This window comes from Electrona antarctica (genome assembly GCF_951216825.1).
Source record: "Electrona antarctica genome assembly, chromosome: 14".
Lineage (NCBI taxonomy): Eukaryota > Metazoa > Chordata > Actinopteri > Myctophiformes > Myctophidae > Electrona > Electrona antarctica.
Window position 1 is genome coordinate 38,175,699 of NC_136795.1, and position 23,290 is coordinate 38,198,988.

General features: G+C 44.9%; 1 long non-coding RNA gene across 2 annotated transcripts in view; it reads right to left on the reverse strand.

The window, feature by feature from the left end:
* LOC306936667 overlaps positions 1 to 23,290 on the reverse strand; it is a 69,413-nt gene that overhangs the window by 41,332 nt on the left and 4,791 nt on the right. The window contains exons 1-2 of one of the 2 annotated variants that reach the window (XR_013791519.1): positions 6,204 to 6,251; positions 5,872 to 6,022 (exon numbers count right to left, since the gene is read on the reverse strand). This is a non-coding gene — a long non-coding RNA (uncharacterized lncRNA). Of the gene's footprint in view, positions 1 to 5,871; positions 6,023 to 6,203; positions 6,252 to 23,290 lie in introns of those variants that run through there. The other variant, XR_013791518.1, reaches the window with a different exon arrangement.

Consider the following 23,290-nt stretch of genomic DNA (forward strand, 5'->3'; position numbering starts at 1 on the left):
ACAGTACGTCCAAAACTCCCCAAAAAGGATATCTCAAAAACGTACTGGATGGATTGCCCTGGAATTAGCTGTGCACCTTTATAGTCGTCCCAATAGTAAGTAAGTAAGCCTTGCTGAGCCATGTAGCCAAGCCTATCTCCTGTTTCTGTAGCATGAGGCAGCTTGATGTACAAGTACACCCCCCTGGAGATGAGGCGAGCAGAGACTTAGTTGATACTAAGAGCCAAGCAGGGAGGAATTGAGTACCATTTTTATGCTATGAAGGTGCAATGCACGTGCACCTTCATACTAGTCCCAATAGGATGAACCCTAGAGACCATGATCTTTCGCTAGCACCACCCGCAGGCCACAATGTCAACTTTACACACAAGATCTCATGCTGATATGCAGTGACAGGAACATTGCAGCATGATCAATCCCTACTGATCTTGCTGACCCCAAGATCTTTCTTTCCTCTATCACACTTCTTAGGCCAAACTCTTCACTTGTTTTATGCATTACAAGCTTCAGTAATTACTGTACAGATATGGCCCTTAGGCCTCACTCAGACCTTTACTGCATTGCTGTATGCTTGTTGGATGAATGTTGTGTAGTGTCATGGCCGCCCGAATGCATTTCCAATGGGAGTTTGACACAACATTTGTGTTGTATGAGGGGGAGGGGCGCAGTCGAAACACAGCCGAAAGCCATACAACAGCTTGTAGTCCAAAATGTGGACTACAAACCATGTGACTTCCATTGGAAATGCATTGGGGCGGCCATGACACTACACAACATTCATCCAACAAGCATACAGCAATGCAGTAAAGGTCTGAGTGAGGCCATACACTTCTGTATTTTGCAGTCGCCCACCACTGTGGAGACTGGGTTTGATTCCTCTGCGGTGCCTCCGGCTTGGCCGGGCGGCAGACGCTCCGACAAACACAATTGGCAGCGTTGGCCTATGGGAAGGGCAGCAGCTGATTTTGGGGGGCGCCTGCAAGCTGTCCAGTGAAACGAAACAGCTGGTGACTCTATGCGTATCGGAGGAGAAGTGTGGTTGTCTCCGCCCTGCGCAGGCCAATAGCAGCGCTTAGCAGTGACAGGGACCATGTAGACTGGGGATCTGAAACAGGGGGTACAGGACCCCTATAGAGCGTCGTAGTCCCGCCCCCTTTCATGACGACGCCAGGCCCAGGAAATAAATCCCAATGCATTTTCCTCATAGACATTTCATAAAGTATTTATTTAAAGACCTTTTAAGCGTCGTACGAAGCCAGCTCGAGTCGTGACAAATCATGACAACAAACACAATATTTTGGACCAAACAAATAATTACAAAGAAGAAAAACAACAAAAAAAGTAACCTGCCGTTTTTTTCTACTTTCTAATTATTTGTTTGGCCCAAAACATTGTGTTTATTTTCATGATTTGTCACGACAAGATTTGGCTTGGCCGCGGCGTAAACGTCTTTAAATAAATACTTTCTGAAAAGTCTATGAGGAAAATGAACGGGCATTTATTTTCCGGGTCTCACGAGAGGGTGGGACTGCGACACTCTATAGGGTTTTTTTTTTGTTGCATTAACCACCCTACCATGACATCTCTATTCTGAGGTGAACCCAAAATAGCAGATCTACAAGCTCACAGCGCCTTGTGAGCTTGTAGATGGGCTATTTCGGCTATGATGTTTGTTTGGAGTAGTAGAGGGAAAGTAGAAAGAACAGGCCAAATACAGAGTGAAAGGTCAAGTCTACCAACTATTGACAGTTTAAGTGGTTAAATGTCTGAAAATACACATTAAGTGTTTAAATGTCACATGTGAAAATACACATTAATTAACATGAATCCAACACAACGCTTGACAGTGCCGTCTAACAAGCCTATGAAGCCATCTATGAAACCTAGGAAAACAATCCTTGGCCTGGAAAAAAACGTTGAAGACCCTAGCTGGTGTAGACTGTAGTGTAGAGTGTAGACTAGACTATAGAGCAGGGGTGCCCAAAAGGTAGATCGTGATCTACCAGTAGATCACAAAGGCTGTGCAGGTAGACCACATGGCATTCCCCTAAAACATAATTATGTAAAAAAAAAAATCACAAAGCTCCTCCTCTTTTTGGCATCTGTCACTTGAATTGAGGAGACTTGATTGAGAGCCTGTCAGCTCCCTTTACAGCTTTAGTTGTATAAAAATGTGCGAGGCAAAGGACCACTTCCATACAGAATGGGAGGAAGACAATTTTTTCCCGTCTCATTTCCCATTATAAGTGTGTTTTTCTTATACGTTTCTAATATTTTTGAGTGGTGCAACCACTCCAAGGAACAGCAATGTCCCTATGTCCATTCCTATGTTTAGAGTACCAACAGGGGGCGCTGTTGCACCACTCACTTCAGACTCGTCTGATTTTTCTTATCCGTTTCTTATATTTTCTCCTTTTTTTTGGGTAGATCTTGTTGAGCTCGTCATTTTAAAAGTAGATCTCAATTCAAAAAGGTGTGGGAGCCCCTGCTATAGAGCCTTGTTTAAAGGGAATTTGCAGAATGACTATGTAGCAGAGTAGTGCTGGAAAATGAGCTCTGGATAACGCCGTATGGCAGTGCAAGCAGAGGCCAACGGCGGTGACTTCATTCCTCATCTTAGCAACTCTATCAAATGACACACAGCCACACATTTCTAGTTGCCCTTTTAGACTGAACAGGTGACAGTGAGAGAGCGCCGATTGAAACTCATCACATCAGTGTCAATGTCATTTGAGCACAGGAGGCTGGAGTGGTGCTGCAGACCGTCAATACTCCAGTTGTATATACACACTGCTGCGTAGTGTGAACGTGTTGCCGTAGATGAGAGGGCAATCTGTCAGATAATCTCTGGATAATCAGTTCCTCAGGAAAAGGCAGGTATCTGTTATCTGTCTCCATATTATATACATAGATTCAAATATTCCCTGCTGCCAGGAAATTGAAACCTAGATAAAATGTTCCTTTGCTTTTGATCATTCATTTGTATAGCTATACATCCTGCTTATGGTACAGACTGAATTAAATAAATACATTTCCTTTGAGAATGATATGTTTGGTAATTTACGTTTGATGTTATCACATGTACTGTATAATATGAATAACCCTGCAGACAAATACATATTTGTTGATGTATTGTACATTATGTTCAATAATTCAGTGCAACCTGCAGGGAATGGTGAAATGATATGTAAACAAAAGAGAGAGGTGTATTACACTTAAGTCCTATATATTGTGTCGCACTACAAACCCATTGTGAGCTTGTAGACCAACTATTATCGAAAAAACATTAGAGAAATTGGGACATAATAATGGTTGCCAGGGTTATTCATATACAGTACATTGCACTCCCCGTTGCAATCAGAACTGCAGCATCACTCCCAATCTTCTGCCGTAGTCTGAAAACCCACCTTTTCAGACTCCATCATGGCCCATAGCACTTATCCTACCCCCTTAGATAGCACTTTTGTAGACTTAGATAGCATTTGAAACAGACTTATAGCATGTCATGTAGACAGCACAATAATTGCATTGTATGTAGTCATAGCACCTCATAGTACATATGTATAGCATAGTATAGTTATATGTATAGTTTATATGTATAGTGTCATTATATAGATATGTTCTAGTTACGTTCTTAGCTTACGCATGTTTCATGATAAATGCATTTTATATATGTGATGTATTCCCATGCTTTTGTTCTTGCCTAATGTAAGTCGCTCTGGATTAAGAGCGTCTGCTAAATGCCTAAATTGTAAATTTACAATTTACAATTTGATATCAAACATATCATTAAAGCGGCACTATGTAACCGTTTCTTAATCAATAAAATGAGTATGTTAATACATAGGCATATGGTTCTGTCTTGTCGTCTCCCTACTTCTTTGAGACATTTAGATCGTGTCAAAGGTCATGTCTCCCCTAGACAAAGCAATCCGACACTCATTTTTACCTGATGGTCAAGATTCAGTTTATCCCCTGAGCAAGCAGGCAGGCTCTATTAGCTCAATGGCAACAAGCACTAGTTTTAGTTTAACTGGGTTCCAATACAGACTGGCAACTGCAGCTTTAAGTCAAAATTACTCTGGGTTACAATCTGCAGACACACACACCCAGTGGTGATTAAAATCACTCTCCTGAATTAATTACCTCCAGATAATCATTAATCATACAATTTTAACATTCTGTGCTTCCATTAAAATCACAAACAGTATTTCTGCTTAGAATCCAAAATAGTTCCAGGACTGTGGGATACAGTAGCTAATAGTTTAATTACATAAATGTATTGTATTGTGTTAGTGTGATAATTTATCCATCTGTAACTCCGAGCGTGTTCAAATGGACCCAAAAGGAACCCTTATGGGTCCATTTGTACACTCTCAGAGTTGAACGAGCACAGAGGATTTTACTGTGCAGAAGATGCACCACAAACCACAGAGCCCGTGCTGGTTTAAACAGTTCTGGCTTGATGAACAGTGGCGTGGAAAAATCTCTCCAGCCAGGTCGCAGGTGTGCACTGCAGGCTACAGTTAACTCAGTGAATGTGACAAACATTGATCAAAGGCACGCGTACGGGCTCAGGGAGGCGGAGACAGATCCCATACAACACTGCCTCTTAAGGAAGCAATTCGCATGGTGGGATATCCATCAGGGGCTTAACCAGGACATGAAATTGGTGCAAAAATGAAAGTTCAGTGGGAGGGGTGGGAGGGGAAGGGGGGGGGGGTTAAAGACAAACACCAGCGTTGCCTTTATCTTCCTTCCTTTATACCCTTCTGATGTACTTGAATAATGATCTGGTGCCATCCACTTTTAGAACAAATGTGGGTAAATTGAAAATTCACCTTCCACAACACTGCCTTGCCCCCTTCCCTCAAAACTAGCAAATCACTGGTTTCCTTTAAGAAAGGACTGAAAATTCACTATCATCCGGTCAATAGAAGAGAAGATGATTGCCTCACAACTCTATCCCCCCCCCCCCCCCCCCCCCCCCCCCTTTTTTGAGATATTTAAATTGTTATTATTGTTATTGTGAATGAATGCATGGGACCCGAATGGAAACAAGAATGCAAGGTCTTTCTTCGGTGCCGTCCTTTTGGACCAAAATGTGCTTTACTGTACCCTGTACTGTTTGCATCTTATTATCTAATAAAATTATCAATCAATCAATACTTCACTTAACTGCTTAAGCCGGGCCCTACTGTATATACTTTGTCATATGATGAACAGCAAAAATAGACAATCTACAAGTTCAAAACATGTGTGGATCGGCTATTTGACTGTTTCACCTGCCAAAAATAGGGATATAGTGTTAATGTTGTTAAATCGTGGAACATGTGAGATGTAATGGGTGAATAGCAATTAATACTTTTCATGTATATGGTGCATGCACCATGTATTTAGCAACTACATACCTACAGTACACTGGAATAATTTGTGGGTAATTAATAAATTAGTCTGCATACTTTACAGAGATTCCCTTTTATATTTAGCTTCTAAGGCCCCTGACGTGGTGCATTTGAGATTTAATTGTTTGTTTCGTGCAAAGTCATTGTTCAAAGAATGTATTCTGGGTGCCCGGTGGCCTAGTGGTCCAGGCGCATGCCACATATAGGCTCGCGTGTCGCGTGTTTGAGTCCTGTTCATGATGACCTTTGCTGCATGTCTCTCCCCTTCTCTCTCTCCCTCTTTCCTGTCTATCTTCACTTGAATAGAAACCAAGACAAATTTAAAACAAAAATCAAAAAATGTTACATAAAACGGCTCATTGGTTACCTCAATGTAGTCTGCAGGTTATTTTAGGGCCACAGAAACTAAAAGCAGATCCACAAAGTTCAGATTGGACCTTGGGCACCTTGAATGTGGGAAACGTACTTGATCGGGTGTGGTAGGGTCCAGTCCCATTCCAGAAATGATGAGATGTAGCTATAGGACAATCTCCAAGCATGGCTTTATACAAGAACAGATGCCAGGGCAGTTCTCATCTCTCGATGTTCAACATCAATCTGAGACCAATAAGAGAATCCTGTAAGACATTAAAAAGAAAGTTGTAGGTTTTCCATTGCAACTTGTATAGTCTGCAGTACAATAAATGACCGTCATCTGCGTAGAGATGACAGCTACAGTTATTCAAATATGAGGTGATATTATTTATATACTAAATACGATCGAGGCCATTTACACACTGACGTCTTTCAGACAAGTACCTTTACAACCAACTGTAGATATGTGTGTAAAAACCAATACGGTGTAATCTCTGCAACAGAAGGGAATGTAGGGAATGAAACAGTGTTGAAAGCTTTTGATAAATCCACAAATAGAGCAGGACAATGCATTTTGTTATCTAGGGCTGATGCTGAGTCATTTACTACTATGGTGGTGGCTCGGATTGTGCTGCGTTTTTCTCTAAAACCGGATTGATGTGGGCTTAGAACAGAGTGTTCAGAGAGAAATGTTTTAACCTGATTTAACCAGGGATTCCATAATCTTTGGCTAGGCGTGATAGCTTGGAGATCGGTCTGTCATTATTTAAGTCGCTTCCATCTCCTCCTTTATGCAGCGGGGTTACATACATGGGCTGTTTTCCAGGAGATGGGGAATGTGCCTGATAGTAGAGAAAGATTACATACTATATGTTGTTATTTGTTCAAATATTACAGTGCCTATAGTTTAAGAAAAATAAATCTTATTGTAATGGGACATGTTATGTCATTTTCACACCCTCTTATAGGACAGAGGGGGACGGACACCCTCAGTTTCGTGAGGAGGGGTGGGGGGGGGGGGGGGGGGGTACAGCGAGGTTAAAATGTACAGCGAGAAAGCCTTTACACTGTCTAGACCTGAAGAAACGTGAAATCACAGGCTAGGTAGAGCGCGACCCTCAATCACCCATTGGAATGTAAATGCATGCCTTTCAGCCTTTGTATCCTACTCGAGTCGTCTGGCAGGTACCGTAATTTCTGGACTATAAGCCGCTGCTTTTTTCCCATGCTTTAAACCCTGCGGCCTATACAACAGTGCGGCTAATGTATGGATTTTTACAGCTAACGACCACTAGGGGACCTTCTAAATCTATCTCTATGGCCGGTTATGGCCTCTATGCAGCTTATAGTCCAGTGCGGCTTGTATCCTATATTACAATTGAAAACATGTGCCCAAAAGCACGCACAGGAACAAAAGGCACCAGCTACTACGTCACTGACACGCTGCAACACGCTGCAACACACACTGCAACAACACACTAACACGTCACACACTTACCCTCCGCGTCGATCCACGGCTATCTCCTCATGTCGCGCCGCACGACCACATTCAACACCAACCGCGTAAACATTGTCATCCCACTGCCACTAAAGCCGGCTCCCGTCCACACTCGCAAACAATATCACTATCCATAATAAACACAAACACGCCACAAGCACCGACACCCCCGCCTAATTTGTTGCCACGTCTATGAAAACAACCACAGAAAAAATGCCATTCAACACGCTACTTACAACTCGCTTACAATTCGCAGACCTGGCAACACTGCATCCCGTGATTCCACTCTTTTCATTGGCTGCGCCATAGAGTGGCTGCGCCGCCAACATTGTTGCCACGTCTATGTAAACAACGCCGCAAACCCTGACTTCCTACAGCCTATACTTTCACACACTACCACTCGCTTACAATACGTGGACCTGGCAACACTACATCACCCCTTCCCACTGGCTCAAAACCCCACCACGTGACCCACGTGTTTCGTGTTACCTTTCACACTTCCGGCAACACTACCGGAAGTTACACAGTACACACACACACACACACACACACACACACACACACGCACACACACACACGCACACACACACACGCACACACACACACGCGCGCACACACACACGTGTACAGCCTGCCGGAAACCAACAGTAGAAGAAGAAGAACAACAACAACACAGCTTCTACACTGATTCTAACTTGGATGGCGAGCGCCGCGATTACATACAGTTACAATCATGCAAACACGACCGCGTCGACACCTGGCGTGGTACAATCGGGACGAACCGCGGCGCATATATGGATCACAACAACACCACCAACACTACACGCACACGCTGCAACAACGCGATGCAACACAACACGTAAGTTACGTATGTTACTATGGTTCTATGAATCCTGGATGACTGCTTAACACTGGATGATTTGCGTCCAGTGTTAACCACTGCCTCTGCCAGTCACTACGGAAGAAATAGAACAGCTGTGTACAACGCAGTGTCACTGCAGACACGTGTGTGTGTGTGTGTGTGTGTGTGTGGTGTGTGCGTGCGCGCGTGCGCGGGGGGGGGGGGGGGGGATTTTGTATCGCCTCGCGATGCAGCTGAAATGGCACGCACACACACACACACACGCCACAGAACGCTAATAATAATAATAATACACAATTACAACACTACACTAATCATAACAACAGTACAGAGAACAGTACAGTACACATGAGTACAGTACAGTACAGAAAGAAAGCTCACATCAGAATATTAATCCATGTCATAATAATAATAATAAAAAATAATAACACAACACTAATAACTATAATATCAACAGTACAGACAACAGTACAGTACATCAGAATATTCATCCATGTCATAATAATAATAATAAATAAGAACACAACACTAATAACAGTACAGAGAACAGTCCACTACAGTACACATGAGTACAGTACAGTACAATATACTGTTCCTGCGCCTTGCCATGCTCTTTCAATCATAATAATCATAAACAATAATAACACTACACTAATAACAACAATAATATCAACAATACACAGAACAGCACAGTACACATGAGTACAGTACAGTACAGAAACAAAGCTCACATCAGAATATTAATCCATGTAATAACAATACTAATAATAATACATAATAACACAACACTAATAACTATAATATCAACAGTACAGAGAACAGTACAGTACATCAGAATATTAATCCATGTAATAATAATAATAATAAAAAATAACACATACAACAGCACAGAGAACAGTACACATGACTACAGTACAGTACAAAGACTTACAGTACAGCACAGTACAGTACAGTATACTGTTCCTGCGCCTTGCCATGCTCGCTTTCATACGCAAATACACAAAACCACACAGGGCCACTCAGCCAGCTTGGCAACTTTGCGCTTTCCAAGCAAATGCATAAATGAAAACATCATGGCTTGCCATTGCCTTCTTCCCATTTGCGACGCATCGCATGGCGCGAGGATGAGCGGGCCGAAGGCCCGCGAAATTCTAGTATGTACACATCTGTTTTTTTCCCTAAATGTAGCTGGTGCGGCTTATATTCAGGTGCGGCTTATAGTCCGGAAATTACGGTATATCTCTTTGAAAACCTTTAGTGCTACTGATTGTGCGCGGGGGGGCGACAATTAACACATCTTGCCTGCCCAAAATGTAATTCCTGGAAACGCCACTGCTAGTTGCAACGTGGATGCAACTATTTTGTATTTATTGGATCAGATTGTTATTTGCATTGAAATCGGCCAAAACAAATCAGCAAAATGAAATGAAATGCCGTCTGCGACCCTGCACCCTCCTCACAAGAATAGAGCAGTAGGATTAATGGGCCTCATGCGCCAATAAGTTCCTAACTTTTCCTCTTACATTTCTTCCTAAGTGAATTCCTAAGAGAAGTCCAGTCAGATTCATGAAACGTTCTTAAGTAGGCAGAATTGTTCGTAAGCATGTTCTTATGATGATGAATCCAAATCCTCGTAACTTGAAGGGGTGTGCCAGTTCATTCAAATTATCATAGGTAGACGCCCCACATATCCTAATTAGCATCCTAATTACCATAGGGAACCGCCCCACCAATCCCATATAAGGCATTGGGAATTCACTTTCCTACCTGTGTTCACCCAGGTGGGTGTAGTTTTGCATGACTCCATGGCCTTGCCTGCAGTCACACCTGTGTGTGATTGCAGCTCACAGGACCTCACACATAGAAATAAAGTTGAGTGAAGTCAAGAATACCTAAACTAAAGTCTAAATATGGTGGAACACCAGACTCCAAACATTAAAAATCAATAATACTGTGGAGGTACTGAAGTGAACAGAAATGTTCACATTTTCAATATTTCAATATTTTAATATTTTCAATATTCATGAATGTATTTTATTATTTATCTCACAATAGTCAACTGAGGGGGGGGGGGGGGGGGGTGATGGCGGGGGGGGGTGTTATGTGGTGGGTATGGTGCGTTTGTTTGGGTTGGGTTGTGAACTCTAAACCAGTGGTTCTCAAACATTTTCATGTCAAGGACCCCCAAATTGACATGCATTCTGCAGACCCCCATATGAAAATATTTTCTGCTAGGGTAATGTTTTGAAGATTTATCAAAATGTTTTGAAAATAGCCGATCTACAAGCTCAAAATGGGCAGTAATGAGACGCGTTTGTGAGCTTGTATATTGCCTATAAAATGGGATTAAAGTGGTAAAATATTCCATATTTTGCTGTGGACTGCCTGGAACTTCCTCAAGGACCCCTTGAGGTCCTCAGACCAAACTTTGAGCATCATGCAGATGGCGCTGTTTTCCCTTTATGTTTTCAGATTGCACTTAAGAACGAAAAAGGCACCCTAAGAGTGCCCCACAGTGTGCGTAGATTCTGTTCTTACCTACGAACAAATCACAGCTAAGAAAAGATTGAGGGATCCCAAAACCTTCTTAAAAACTTCCTAAGTGGGTCTAAGAACAAATTTCCTCTTAAGAACTTCTTAAGAACGGTTGGCGCATGAGGCCCAATGTTTACATTCAATCAAAATGTGAAAGTATTGTCCATACCTATGTATACCTAAACGATCATTTTTGAAATAATCTCTCATTGAAAACGTTAAAGGTTACTTTAGTAACCACGGTTGTATATATAAATTGAACGAAATACCTTTCGTTTATGGGTAGGTTTCCTTCAAAACCTAGCTGCAGAACATTATTTTATGTACTCCCAGGACAGAAAATTCTAGAATTTTCGCTGTCCTGGGCTCTAAGGGTGACGTAGGAAGCCACGCCTATCCCGTATAGATACCTGCGTGGCTACGTCAGCCCTCATTCGGAACTTTTCTTCTGCTTTAGAGAACAGAAGGGCGTTCCACGAAAGGTATTTCGTTCAATTTATATATACAACCGTGGTTACTAAAGTAACCTTTAACGTTGTATTATATAGAAATTTCACGAAATACCTTTCGTTTATGGGACTTTATGAACTCCCGTGACCTGAACTTCCAGTGGGTCCCAGGTAAACCTTTTGGGAGGGGCTCGGACCCTTTTGGGTCCAGAACCTAGTCCTTGTGGAGAGCAGGAGGCAGCGCTATGCTGCCCTGATGCTTTACTGAGCAGCGGCCCCCAAGACCGCGTGCGCTAGCGAAGGCGCTGCCACATCTAGGTTATAGTATGTGGCGAAAGTCGAGGGTGTAGACCAGCTTGCTGCTGTGCAGACTTCCTGAATGGAGACACCCTTGTAGAGTGCCCAGGAAGCTGCCACACCTCTTGTGGAGTGGGCCCTCAGGGCTTGAGGGGAATCCACGCCTTGGCTAGTGTAGGCCAGACGGATGGCTTCCACTATCCAGTTAGAGATAGTGACCTTCGTGACGGGCTTTCCTTTGGTCCTGGCACCCCAGGACACAAAGAGTTGGCTTCCTTGTCTGAAGGGAGCCAGTCTATCCGCGTATATGCGTAAAGCTCTGACTGGGCAGAGGCAATTAAGCCTGCTGTCTTCGTCAGAGGAGAACGGCGGGGGATGGAAAGCCTGTAGGTTCACTGGCACACACACTGAGAGAGCATTTTTGGGAATGAAGGCGGGGTTTGCCTTTAGGGTGACCTTGGTCGACCCCTCATCGAACCTCATGCAGTCTGGAGAGATCGAGAGCGCATGTAGGTCGCTGACCCTTTTTGCTGTCGTGAGTGCGATCAGGAGAGCCACCTTCAGGGTTAGGAGCTTGAGGCTCACGGTTTGTAGTGGTTCAAAGGGTGCTGTAGCCAGAGCCTTTAGAACCAGGGACAAATCCCACGAGGGAACGAGGGATCTGCATGTCCTATGTTCCCTGCGTACACCCTTCATGAATTGTTTTACCAGCGGGTGCTTCCACACCGTCTGGTTATCAAAGCCTGGGTGGCAGGCAGAGATTGCCGCCAAATGGACCTTGACTGAGGAGAGGCCTAGACACCTGTCTAGGAGCTCCTGCAGGAATGACAGGACGTCGATCACTGAGGCCTGGTAGGGGACTGTTTGGTCTGGTCTTCGTGAGCACCAATGCTCGAAGACGCGCCAGGCTGTGTCGTAACGGTCCCTTGTTGACTGGGCTCTGCCTTTCTGAATCGTTTCGATTACGTTCGGAGGTAGACCCACGGCAGTCAACATCACCCTTTGACGGGCCAGACCCATAGGTCTAGGTCCTGCGGGTGAGGGTGGAAGATCTCCCCCCTCGCTTGAGAGAGGAGATCCGCTCGAAGGGGAATTCTCCACGGCTGGTCGTAGAGGAGAGGGGTTATTTCCGACCTCCAGACCCCCCACGACGGGGCTATTAGGAGCACCTTCAGACCCTGAGTCCTCACTCTGTCCAGAGTGGGGCTGATGAGGGATAGCGGGGGAAAGGCGTAGAGAAGGGTTTTGGGCCATTGGTGTGACAGAGCGTCTAGCCCCAACGTTGATGGTCCCCTGATTGCGAAGAAGAGGGGACACTTCGTGTTCTCCTCTGTGGCAAAGAGATCCACCTTGGATTTCCCAAACCTGCTCCAGACCTGGGCCACTGCATGAGGGTGTAGTGACCAGTCTGAGTAGCGGAGAGGTCCTCTGGACAGCAGGTCTGCCCCTGTGTTCAGAAGACCTGGGACGTGACACGCTACTATTGAGAGGACGCGTGTGTTGCACCACAGGATCAGTTTCTGAGCCAGTTGATGAAGACGAGGGGACCTGAGTCCACCTTGTCTGTTGATGTAGCACATGGCCGTGGTGTTGTCTGTCCTGACTAGGACATGGCAACCCAGGATGCGCTGCTCGAAGTGTTTCAGGGCGAGGAAGACTGCCATGAGCTCTAAGTAATTTATGTGAAGGGCACGTAGTGGCCCCAACCATAAACCTCTGGCTGTGAGTCCTTCCATCGTGGCTCCCCAGCCTGTCATGCTGGCGTCTGTAGTGATGACTTTCCTGATCAGAGGCTTTCCCATGGGGACGCCCTCTGAGAGGGTTTTCCTGTCTGACCACCATTGAAGGGCTAGTATGCATTGTGATGTTACTGTTACCTTCTGGTGCCGACGGTGCATTGGTACATGTAGAGAGCCTATCCATCGTTGGAAAGGTCTCATATGTAGCCTTGCTAGGCGGATTAAATAGACCGCAGAGGCCATTAACCCCGCCATCCGGAGGCATGCATGAAAAGGAATCGAGCGTCCCCTTTTGAATGACGTCACGCACTGCAGTGTTGCGTCTATTCTCTCTTGGCTCAGGCGGGCCGTGTAAGAGATTGAGTTCAGTGTTATGCCTATAAAGTCTATTGACTGTGTTGGCATAAGCATGCTCTTCTCGTGGTTTATTATAAACCCAAGCGAGTCGAGGTGGCTGAGCACACGATGTGTGTGCGACAGTGCTTCTCGTGGAGAGTCTGCAAGTAGGATCCAGTCGTCTACGTATGTAGCGAGACGGATCCCTTGCTGTCGGAGCGGAGCGATAGCTGCCGCGGTGCACTTTATGAAGACTCTGGGACTCAGTGACATTCCGAAGGGAAGGACTGTGTACTCGTACACTTTTCCTCTGAACCCGAAGCGCAGAAATTTTCTGTGCGGCGGGTAAATCGGAATGTGGAAATATGCGTCTTGCAGGTCTATCGACGTAAACCAGTCCCCTTCGCGAATTAGGCGTAGGAGGACTGGTGGAGTAAGCATTTTGAATCGCAGCTTTTTTAAGTGACGATTCAATGCCCTCAGGTCTAGAATGGGACGGAGTCCGCCCCCCTTTTTCTTTACCAAGAAATAGCGGGAGTAAAAACCGTTCATTGATTGGTCGAGGGCCACCTCTGTGATGGCGCCTTTCTGCATTAATGAATTGATTTCCTCTTGCAGAATGGCGGCCTTTTGCCCGCTCGCTTCTGAGAAAATAATTTTCCTGGAAGTGGGCGGTTTCGAGGCGAACTGAAGCCTGTATCCTGTCTGAATTGTACGGATTATCCACGGGGAAGCCCCGGATATCCGCCATTGTGACAGATGACGTGACAAAGGGTTCCCTGTGCTTGTCAGCGTGGTGCATGGCCTGCCTAGGGGAAGACTTACTTTGTGTGAAATGTCTCCCTCTAGTGAATTTTTTCGGTATTGAGTTTGGAAAAAATTGGCGTGGAGTTTTTGGACTGTGACAGCTAAAGCTGTCACAGTGTGGGTTATCTTTCCCACTGGGCCTATGCCCTTCAGAGTTGGTTTTATTGTTTTTTGTGTTTTTTGTTTTTTTGTTTTCTTTATTGAACAACGTGGAAAAACATACACATGTGAATTGCACATAACAATTTTGGGGGTCTGTACAACGGTGCTCACAGCACTGTGTACAGGCCCCCTTAAGCGCTTCAGCGCAGGCTCTGAGGTGAGATCTGTGATCCCCACCTCTGGCCTTGAACTCTGAGTGTGGTGGGGAAGATGACCCGGCCCGGGCAGGTCATTTGCGCTTCCCCTGGCCTCGGCCTCTGGGAGCGCTCCTGGCCTTGTAGGGCGGCGGAGAGGTGCGGCGGTCTGCTCTGCCTCGGCCTGCAGGCTGTCGCTGTCTATCTCCGCTCCGGTCCTGGGACCTGGGTTTGTCATCGGTCTTGGCCTTCCAGGGTGCCTTCTTAGCCTTGGGGCGGCCTACCGGGGCGGCCTGGTTGGCCAGCGGTTCGAGCGCCTTCATCGTCTTGGTGGAGGACTCGAGCTGTTGGATGGTCTCTGACATTTTGGCCAGAGCGTCCTTAAACATACTGTCTGGGTGGATATTTCCAGCCACAAACTCTTTCTTTGTCTCCAGGGAGATGGCGCTGGTCTGATCGACCCAACGCCATCTCTCCTGGAGGATGGAACATGCCATTGCCTTGGCGTTGTGGAGAGTGGAGTCCCTCTGGAGGGTGGCCATCTCGTGATTCAAGCGGCGTAACTCGGCCAGGTCTTCTGGCAGTTCCGCTAGCTGGACTTTAATGGACTTCTGTCCCATCTCAATGAGGAGGCTCTTCATGGAACCCTGGAGAAGTGCTCCTGCATTGAGGGCCTTCGCCACGAATGACATGTGTGCATACTGCCACTTGTTCAGTTTTGAGGCTTCCCTCACGCTGCTGGACAGGAGCTGCGGTTCCTTTACGTGGTGATCCACTCTAGGAGCTGCAGGGTTGGCCAGGTAGGCCGCTATAGCCTTGTCCATAGCTGGCATGAAGTCTATGGCGAGGGTTTGTTTATCTGGTATGTCGTTGGGCCCCTTGGCGCTGGCCTTGGGAAAATCCACCTTCAGGAGGGGTTCGTCCCAGGCGTGCATCATGGCCTCCTCGAAGCCCTGTGCCATAGGGAGCTTCTGTCTTCTAGGTGCAGGGGGGGGGGCGGACTCATCAGTCCTGCCTTCCCATGGTAGTACCTTGACAGTTGACTTAGGCCATGTGTGGTTACAACGTGCACTAGCCTTCCTGTATATCTCGTAAATATTGGAGTCATCCATGGGGGGTACAGGAGGCGGGGGGACAGGAGCCCTGGCTTGCTGGTGCTCCTGTATTTCCATGGCATCCAGGTCGTCGAAGGGGCGACGAGTGGTGCTGACGTAGTCCCCGGGGGAGAGGTCATCATGGCCATCTCGCTCGTCCGCGTAGGCCTCGTCCAGGACGTGGTAGTCCTGGAGTTGCTCCTGGAAGGAAGGGAGCTCGTCATCACGAAGCTCCCCTTCCTCCCTGGTAGTCCAATGCTCCCCACCGGGAGACATTGCGCGGTCTGGGGAAGGGTCCAGGCGGTCCACCATATAGCTGGGTGCAACAGCAGGCTGTCTGCGTCTAGCTGTATGTCTGGGCGGGCACTCAATGGTGGCCTGCACGACGTGTTGTCGAGCACGTGGAGCTGGGGAAGAGCGGCGCGGTGCGAAGGTATCCCTTGGCCTCGCGCCATGAGCCTCGTAATCAGTGGCCTCGTGAGCCCTGGTTGCAGAGGCTGAAGTAGCGTACCTGTCTCGGCTAGCGCCGGCAGGTGCTGCTCTTGAAGAAGAGGCTCCGGTTGGGGCTCTGTTGCCCGAGTAGTCGAGCCTCTGTCTCGGGGTAGCTCGTTGTCCCTTTGGCGGGACTTGTATGCGAGCTCGTCGCGGGGGAGGAGTGGGGCTCCTCTCTCGGAGTCCGTGGGCGGCAAAGTTGTCATAATACCTTTGGACACGTCCGAGCCTGTTGTTTAGGACGTCGTCGTCCATTTCCTCACAATGGAGGCAAACGGGACCGATTTCCTCCATGGACTCACGGGTGTGGGTGAGGCCGAGACAATACATGCACTCGTCATGCCCGTCTTTGCCCGACATCGTGTTCCCGCATCCCCAGGTGGAGCACGTCTTTTGTTTGGGGCCTTCTTGACAGTCGGCGGGCACCGGCTGTCGTCGATGGCGTCTTTCCCCGGGCTGGGTCTCCCTCGTCAGCGACATGGTTGCTTGTAGAGAGAGGAGTCCGGGTGCTTAACAGCCACAGGTTTATCTTCCTCGTGGCGTGTAATAGTAGACCACAGGCGTATCTGCCTAGTAGCGCTAAGCTAACTATCGATAGCTTTAAGCTAACAAACGCTAGCTTTAGCGAGAGAGAAAAAGAGGCGCGAGCTGTTTTTTCGACAAGCTAGCGTAGCAACAAGTTGCCTAGAACTCACTTGTGTCGAAGTTCGGCTTTTTTTTCTCGAGAAGTATCCTTCTGTTTGCTTCGAGAGTGTGCCAGAGATCTCACGGTCCTAAAGAATTAATCTCTCGGCCGAGTTTGCGAGATATATTACCCTGCACACACTGGAATGTTAAAGTTCGTTCTCGCAGCTTAGCAGAAGAAAAGTTGAATGAGGGCTGACGTAGCCACGCAGGTATCTATACGGGATAGGCGTGGCTTCCTACGTCACCCTTAGAGCCCAGGACAGCGAAAATTCTAGAATTTTCTGTCCTGGGAGTACATAAAATAATGTTCTGCAGCTAGGTTTTGAAGGAAACCTACCCATAAACGAAAGGTATTTCGTGAAATTTCTATATAATACAACTGTTGTTTCTTGACTGTACTGTAACAGAATCTATGTAAAAGATGACTGCTGGATATGTCTAATCTGCTCTGCCTGAGACCGGAATGTGTTAACGTTCTCAATAAACAGAATGTGCATCCGAGCCACGTCTTGCATCCTTCATTTCGGAGTTCCGCTTTTTCCACTTTTTTTTTTTTTTTCAACTTGAATGCTGAATATCCTTAGCATAAACGGTGCCATGTGTGTGTTACGCGGTCAAACGTCTCACTCACAACGTAGGCGTAACCTTTCATTGGTTGTTTTTCACCATAGTGACCATACCATTGGTCACCTTACAAAGAGTCAACTGAGTTTGTGTTCCTCCAAAAAAAAAAAGTGAGAAGAAAGATACCCGTTAATTAAATTGTAACCTTTGGGCGCAATTAAAGGAAATCATTAATGAAATACTACGGCAGCAGTCTTTTTCTCCAAAGGTTTCACCCTCATTAGATTTAGAATAGCCCCGCAAGGTCACGCACGATTCTGTTCTGAGGCTTGCGGCAGATGAGATGAGATGATCTTTCTGATAAGACTCCTGTTCCAGAGGTTGAGATCCTTTCGGTTACTGACGCCCCACTTCCCATAGTACATTAACACAAATACAGTTCATATTGAATTGCATGTATGGACGGACAATTACAGTGCATTTATAAAAAAATCACACCTGTGTGAACTGAGTGGTGTAAGGTCTTATATAGACTGATCAGCTGTGGTCTGACGTAATGTCTGACGTAATGAAATCACACCCGGGTGAACTGGGTGACCGTAGCAACCATGCTCATTTTTTGGTAAGAACAGACAAACAGACAGACACGTAAACTAACAAAGCCAGTCGTAGGAGTGGTTTACACCACTCAAAAATGTATCATGCAGCAGTACTTTTCAGTATCATACTGATGTCTTAATCTCACTAAATCTCATCTCCCCTTCCTGTTTATTTCCCCAAAATTATCCATTCTGATCCTACAGATTGTTTTTGTCAAGTCAAAAAGAATTGTTGTGGAGGTTACCTGATGCAAGACACAAGGTTACTAATTATAAGGGATGTAGGAACAGTCCAGTGCCAATATTTGCTTGCCCAGAGCATCAGTCATGTGTAGCCGCGGAAACCCAGACGTTTTATAGTCATGTGTGACTGTGAATAAGGATTTATATTAAGGTCAAAACCCCTCAATCAGCTCCAGATGATTAGCATGGATGTCCAGGACATATTACTTAAGTTAAGAGCCAATGAACTCCTTAACCCATCTCTCAAACTATTAATTTGGAAAGAGAAAACAGGTCATACAGAAATTAGAGAGGACTAAGTACGTGCGTTTCCTGGCAAACAGCTCAATGAACTCTATAGGCACAGAGGTGGCTGCAATATTAATTCAAATCAATTCCTCAACCGGTGATTATTAATATAGTTTGAGGAGCAATTAATGAAATATCATTATTTAAACAACCTGCACTAATGTACACATCCTCTCATTGATCATTTTATTAACATATGTTAATAAAAAACACTTTGTTGTACATAAAATAGCCAACCTACAAGCTCACAATGTGCCACATTATGAGCTTACCAATTTTAACAAAAGCAGTGTTTTCTTGGTAAACAATACATCAGTTTGTTCACTGTGGTTACTGTGTTATTGCGACTGTAGGTCGCAGTTTACGTATTTAGTATGAAAACCTGCATTTCGCATCAGTCAGTCCGTCACGCCTCGTGACACGCTCCATATATGACCGTCTCCATGAAGATCACGACACTGACCTCATCAAAAGAGCCGGCCAGCAACTCTACACCAGATTCATTTTCTTCTGTGCCGTATTGAGAAGCTCTGTTTCAGCGCGATTTAGAAGGGTGATTAAACTGTTAACCGGTCCGGGATTATGTTTGATGTTGTGATGACCCATCCTGTTTGTGTCTGGTGTTAATGCTGTTCTCTGTTCATGTGCCGGAGGGGACCAGCCTGCAGGGGTGTGCCTAGATGAGGAGGCACACCTGACTCCAATTTGGCTCAGGAGTATTTAAGCAGGCTGGTCAAGGCCATTCTCTCTCTCTCTCCTGCCTAGGAAACAATGTTTGTTCTTTACTCCTTTTGAGTTAGTTTTGACTTACGTTACTGCACTTGGCACTTGCACATACACTACACTTTCACACATCCACACATGCACTACACTACTGATCCAACTGATGACTCACACCCCACTTTAACCGTAAAGTTTCAAATAAATACATGTTTTTTGGCATTTACTCCTGTGTGTCGTCTCCCATATTTGTCATGGTAAAGTCTGTTCATGACAATGTGTGTATATCCAATATTAACAGACATCTGAAATATTCTCAGAAATATTCTCCACGACCATAATGGTCACGATGGTCTATATCTTGCAAGAAAGTCACCACAAATTCATTGTATAGCTTTCAAAACATTGCAACAGTTGGTTCCGACCAAGTAATCTGATTGGACAAGATGTAGGCCTATCCAATGAGTACTGATATAGAGTTAACACTAACACTGGGACTTTTACCTATAACATGATGCATCATTACACTCCAGTTCCAATAGCCAGAACGATGCATCTTAAAGCTGTTATAAGCAATAATATGTCAACATTTTAATGACCATTATTTTATTTATTTTTTGGGGGTATTCAGACAGACAGCAAAGATTAAAACGTGCCCAATTCTTTTTTTTGGTCTCTGTACTCACATCTAGGGGCCGCAGTCTGCATTAAAAGATTTTCTTAGAAGCTTTGTCATTGGTCGATTTGCCTGTCTACTTCCTGATTGGTTAGTCATTTCGACCAGACACCTAGATGTGTCACAGAGACTAAATATTTTGTGTGTGTGTTTCACTCATTGCTGTTTCACTGCTGTTTCACTCATTCAGACTGGCTGTCTGAATACATCTTTTGACTGCAAAATGAACAGAAGGTTTACAGATACATTTACATGATACAAATAAGTAACTGGCCTGTGGTAAAGTGTTTACACTGTGTGTAGAAGCCATTTCACAGTTGTATTTTCTGATTATTATTTCTGTTATTATTTAGCCTTAATATTTTGATTGTTGGCTAATTGAATTATTGTTTGGGCACAGACGGGCACGCCTCCCAGGCCTAGGCTTTAATTATGGACAGGTGTGGGGGGGAAATTATGCACCTACGTGGAAACACGGTTTTTACCAGCAGCACAGAGAACAGAAAGAATGTGAGCCAAGAGAACAGAAAGAATGTCATATGCACTTTATTTTCTATTAAAACAAAGCAAAATGATTTCTGCCTGTGCACATTGGATTTCTTTATGCCTGCGTACGCCTACAACCACAGAATGGGTGCATCAGTGAGTTTGTCAACAATTTGTTTGGAAGCTGACAAACAGCACTTATACTGTGTCTACACTCTACACAGTAGACCAGGGGTGGGCAACTTTGATGATGGAGAGGGCTATATTTCCACATACTCCAGAGATACTCTAAACACGATGTCTCCTAAAAGGAATGAACAAGGACTTTCCCATCAACCACTTTCTATAAGGCCATTATTGTAACCATTATTCATATCTCTTATTTGTTGCCTAAGATGAGGTACCTGATTATTTCTATAGATTTTATTAATCATGATGTCCATTCGTGCTTTTTTCCACTGTTGTGGATATGTAAAATGTTGAACACTATATATTTATTTGACCCGATTACCATGTTGTGATTGATAACGTGACCCGTGGGTTTCTATTTAAGTGGGTGAGAGACTCACATCTCGAGTTTGACCAGATGAAGAGCCTTGGCTCGAAACGTTGTCAATAAATTACATTGGAGCAGATGAGTGTGCAGGTTTATTCGTATTAATGGTAATGCATCTACAAGCTATTTTTGAATCGGAATCCCGAATTTTATTGCATGTTTGGAATTGTAACAGCTGAAATCAATAATATATCAGTATTCGGAATTTCGGAAATTAACCTGCGGGTAGCATGTGGTCCCCGGGCCTCCATTTGCCCATGTAGGCTGTGGAGCTGACCAACATTAAGTAGCAAGCTCGTATGCAAGATAAGGAAAATGTATTACTTGGCAACAGTCTGCTGCTCCCAGTCCACTGAGACAGATAAACTACTAAATAAACAAACAAATCCGAATCTGTTGCCGCCTATTGTTAGCCAATAAATAGCACTTGTAGCACTGTTGTATAAAAGCAATATCACACTCAAGGTTGTGCTGTTGTACTCTGTATATCAGCATGGCTGTGATTCAGGCCTCTGGGGGCTCCATTTTCGTCTGATCTTTCTAAATACACCGTTTTGGGATTTAGCAGTGGGGAAGGGGTGTTCCCCCACTAAAGTTGGTATTTTGGTTACCTGTCTAAATCACTAAAACACCTCCGTTACCCGTTATATTATGCATAGGTGTGGTTTGGGCGTTACAATAATTAAACCAATCACCAGTCCACGTGCCATTGCCTTTAAGAGATCCCTTATCCGTTGCCCGTTAGTGCTATATTGCTTCATAGCCTTCTATAGCCCATGGAAGAGTGTTGCGTTGCTGCCTTGAAGTCTCACTTGTGCTGCACCCCCCCCCCCCCCCCCACCCAGTCTGTGACCCTTTTGTGCCTCAAATCACACACTAGGCCTACTGATATACCGGTACCAATGGTTGGTGTATACCTTGGGCATAAAAAACGTTTCGAAAATCACTGAAAGAAATACTGACAGTATATTACAACAGCATGACATCCAGTGTGTGGCCACTGGCCTGTACTTAACCTTCCAGGGTTTCAATACAGACTTTCTAACTTTTGGTTTTGATTATGGCCGTTTGACTGATGAATACTGAATGAATACTTTATCAGCAGTTTGCAAAAAGTACAGATGTAGGCCTACAGTTACACAATAATGCTAAAAGGGTAACACAAAAAGACCAGAGGGCTTGTGGTCCAATATGCATTCAGGTTCTGGCTTATTTCCATTGTAGTCCTATCTGCATTCAGGTTATTTCCATCGTAGTCCTATCTGCATTCAGGTTATTTCTATGGTAGTCCTATCTGCATTCAGGTTATTTTCATCGTGGTCCTACTCCTATCTGCATTCAGGTTATTTTCATCGTGGTCCTACTCCTATCTGCATTCAGGTTATTTTCATCGTGGTCCTACTCCTATCTGCATTCAGGTTATTTTGGAGTTTGATTGATTGATTGATTGATTGAAATATTTATTAACAGTTTGCAGAATTACAGTACATTTCAAGCACAACTCAATACAAAGACTGTTAACTGTGAGTGGACAACCCAATAAAGCATTACACTTGTTTACACCTTGTTCAATTCATCAAAACATTTAGAGACGTACAAATAGACACTTCTATATAGCCAAATAACAGAAGTTAATGTCAAAATACTGCGGTTGGGTTGGTTGAGTCCACATGAACCATATTTAACTTGCACATACTGTACTATAGGGTGTGTAGGATGGGTGACAAATTCCAAATGTACTTTGTCAATGAATTTAGCTTTCTCTCTCCATTCTGTCAAACTATAGTAAAACCAAACCAAAACAGGGCGGCGGTGGCTCAGGGGGTAGAGTAGCTGGATGGTAACTGCAAGGTTGCCAGTTCGAACCCGGGCTCCCCCAGTGTTGGTGTCGAAGTGTCCTTGCACTATATATTTCTAAAACTATGAAACATTTCAAAGATTCCTTTTCATAAAAACATGTCCACCGTAAGATGAACCTAAATAGGTTTGAATGGGGTTTCTAGGTGTAAGTGTTGTCAATAAATTACATTGGAGCAGATGAGTGTGCAGGTTTATTCTTATTAATGGTAATGCATCTACAAGCTATTTTTTGAATCGGAATCCCACATTTTATTGCATGTTTGGAATTGTAACAGCTGATTGTAAGATATCAGTATTCGGAATTTCGGAAAATAACCTGCGGGTATAGAATGTGGTCCCCGGGCCTCCATTTGCCCATGTAGGCTGTGGAGCTGACCAACATTAAGTAGCAAGCTCGTATGCAGGATAAGGAAAATGTATTACTTGGCAACAGTCTGCTGCTCCCAG